The 3655-nt window shown below is 37.1% G+C and overlaps 1 pseudogene; it reads left to right on the plus strand.

The window, feature by feature from the left end:
* The first annotated feature begins 717 nt into the window (after positions 1-717).
* On the plus strand, positions 718-3113 carry LOC149569936 (E3 ubiquitin-protein ligase SDIR1 pseudogene; annotated as a pseudogene).
* The last annotated feature ends 542 nt before the right edge of the window (positions 3114-3655 follow it).

The raw sequence follows: 3655 nt of genomic DNA on the forward strand, positions 1-3655 counted from the left end.
CCGAGGATGGAGGTTGGTGGCTCTATTAAGGAAGAATGCCGAAAAGTCTTCCTTACAAATCAAGAAATAATGAAGGAATGGGTTCCAGCAAGAGATGAAGATAACTCAAAAATATTTATCTTCATCCCACCATTCCAAAATGATCCTATTAGAGAGGTTAGTGAAGAACTTTCAAAACAAGTGGGCTGGTTAAAGTCTTTTTATGGTGCAATTCTCATCCAGAAGAAACCTCAAGTGCAAGATCTAGAAAAAGAAGGACATGCATATGAAAATGAAGAAAAAATTGAAGAGGAATACAGGCAAGAGAAGGATCTTGAAGAAGAAAGAGCTAGAAGCCAAGAAGATGATGAATATCTAGACGCCTTTTAGCCACACTTGATTCCTACCTCCACATCATCTCTAGTAAGTCCTAAAGTTGAGGTAAAGACTTTAGATTTCCCATCATTATTTTCATCTGATGAAAATTTTAAGTGTAATCAGAAGGAGGATGATGTCTCTTTTCAATTGACTTCTATGACTATGGAGACTCCTATGTCGGTGACTTCATGCCATGAAAATAATTCATCTTTTGATACCCAAGAAAAAAGTGGGAGTATATTATGCTCACCTGTGGAAATTGTGGAAGATTTCAGTGAGGAACTATGTTCAAAGAATGACAGCCCTTCAAAGTCTTCTCCTATAAATGATTATTGGTTATTTGAAGGAACTAAATGAGGAATGCTTAATGATTTCCAAGAGACTGCAAAGAGACATGATGAAAATCATACAAGTGTGACTGAGGTAAAACATAGTTTCAGCTTGGTACCTTTGATTTCTACAACTAATGATGTAGATATCTAGTTTTTTGATCTTAAAGATGGTCATAATGTGCTAATTGATGAGTTAGAGCCAGGCCTCATACATTCTATGAGAGAGATGATATAAAAAAGCTAGCTAAAGATGAAGAATGCTACAATAGGCTTTGGTTGTTTGGTATGGAATGTCAGGGTGTCAAAATTTTGTATACTGTGAGCTTGATTTTCAGCATTGAAGAGATCGCTAGAAGATAGTGGTTTGGAGCCGCTTTGTTAAGGCATGGTTTGCTGATTTGAAAAGGCTCCTACTTCTCCCAACCGGTAAATGGATTTACATGAATTCTTCTTTCTTGCGGTTCTTGTGGTAGGTTCTTTTCCTACCTTTGTATATATTTTGTAAATAAGTTTTTGTTGTGCGTAGTGGTAGTTTGAATAATGTGCAAGGCTTGTGCTTGCTGGTAGTTTAGGTGTGTGTTGTTGGTTTGAGTTTGCTAGTTTTTCCCTACTCCCCTCTACCCTTTCTGCAAGCAGCTCTTGGTCTTCTCTTGCTGACTCTATTTGCCTAATGGATAAGGTACTGTTCTTTCCCAGAGATTGCTGGAGTTCTTTGATTTTGCATCAAAATCAATCCCGCAGTTAGAGCCCCTGTTAACACTCAATATGATCACAGTTTTAAAACTTCAAGTTCAAATTTTTTGAACCACTTTGAACTAAAGTTTGAAGTAGTTCAAAAGTGGTTCGATGGTTCAATTGACCCGTCCTAGAGGTTCAAAACAAGTGAAGTTCAAATTCTAGGCTCGAAATACAGATTTAGAGATAGGATTTAGATTCAACACCCTACTCATCAAGCAAATCTAAATTTCATTGAGGGTATTGAGGACTTGCAAGCTTATTTGTTGCTTTACTTTCATGATGGTTCACCCATGCAAGAAAGGAATCACAGTCGATTGCTGGAGTTTATTTTAGGGTACCGAGGTAGCTAAAGTGGCGTTGGAGGATCAGATAAATCTAAATATTTGCGAACCCATTCATACAGTTAAGAATGCATATTTTGCATGACCTATGGAGGAGATTGATCAGCTGTTCAATTAAATGCCCATCTCATGCCACCATCACATTCTCAATTCCTTATAATACCCATGAATTGAGAAGGACTTTAAAACTATTTCAAAGGTGTTGCTATATTGACATGACATTGGGACATATCAGAGTCCCTGGTCTGAAGCCAACTCTAATGGGTTATGCAATGACTTGACTCATTATTCATCACTGGATTGATGGCTTTATCTCAAAATACGACTTGCATATAGAAGAAGAGGGCCAAAATCCAAATGCATATCATGCTCGAGTGGGATATAAATTGGCTAGATGCGCATGTAAGGAAGTTTGTGGTTGTCGACATGGTAGGAATTGAACTTGAGCCTAGGATAAGTATCAATGCAGTTTTAAACATTTGACACTCAATAAGAAGCTGCAACCCAAGGGACATTAATGAAAGTGTAGTTTGTGCAATTGGGACTGTTATAATATAAAAGAGTGTCCACCACTTTCTTCTCCCAGTGAAAGTATGATAAAGCTCACAATTGATTGTAAGTAATCAGCATACAAAAGCAATAGTTGAGTTTCAATCAATCTCCATCATTTGAACATTGACAGTATGCGGGAATAGTTGGATGAGGTACCGATAGGAAAGAAGACCTTCAAGTCAAAGATAATTGGGTATAGGCAAGAGAACGATGATGAGGCATAGGCTCATGTTGCAGCAGTTACTGCTAAAACTAGAGGTTTAATAGGTCATGCTAAATTATGATTACACATGCCACCTTCCATAGCTTTTGCAACAAGAGGCCGGCTGGAAGATATTTTTCTTCAACTTGCACTACTTGATTGGGGATTCGATGACCTAGATTATGATGCATTGGGAGCACTAGATTCGAACAATCCACCTAGAATTCATTCAATGAGTAATGTGGAAACCAATACATTGCCAGTTCATAAATACAAAGCCTAGTCTCCTGTTGGTGATCAACATGGAGAAGGCACATCTTCACAACGACAAAATCCAGCCTCACCACACAAAAAGAAGAATTGAATTCCACTGTTTTCTTGAAGCAAGTTAATAAAGGAGGGTTGATTCAGAGTTTACCTTGTTTACATCAGGTCCATGCCTCATGTGTTGAACCATGGCTATAACAGTAGACAGCTTGCCTAGTTTGTAAGTTTCGGGTTGGATCTGGGTGGCAAGCTTCATCAGAAACAAGTAATGGTGTATATAAAATGCAAGACTCCAATTCTTATACATTTGAGAATGCTATTTGAGGATTAATTCAGAGAAATATAATGTTCAAGAAATTTAAATCCACAGCTTTCAGATAAGAGGCTTTGATGCCAACAGGGTCAGATGTTTTGTGAAATAATTTTTATCAAATGCCCCTTTATAATGTTTTAATTATTACAAACATTATAAGGGTATGCGGAATTTTCAAATGACCTTTTGAAAAGTAAAATTTTGAGAAGTTTAAAAGTAACATGTGGATTCAAGAGTCAGTCCTAGTAACCGATTAAGATCTTGATGGATGGGATGGAGTTCCAAGAAACAGTTACCACAACAAAAACCAAATTTAGAAGGTTATTTATTGTAAAGTGAGAGATGGAGAAAAGGGTTCCACTTCTTTTCTATAGGGGAGACTTTGGTGCTGCAGTATAAGAGAGTTTGGGGCTAAGAGTTCTGCTTTTTCCTTACAGGAGATTTTATGTTGCTACAAAGGGGAGAGTAGAATGGTTAGAGTTTTATAAAGGTAGATATTGTAATGAAAATAATTGGTAGATATGATATGGGTATTTTAGTTTTTGCATGACTT

Source organism: Cupressus sempervirens, chromosome 3, assembly GCF_028749045.1.
Source record: "Cupressus sempervirens isolate cs-2001-9-10 chromosome 3, ASM2874904v1, whole genome shotgun sequence".
Lineage (NCBI taxonomy): Eukaryota > Viridiplantae > Streptophyta > Pinopsida > Cupressales > Cupressaceae > Cupressus > Cupressus sempervirens.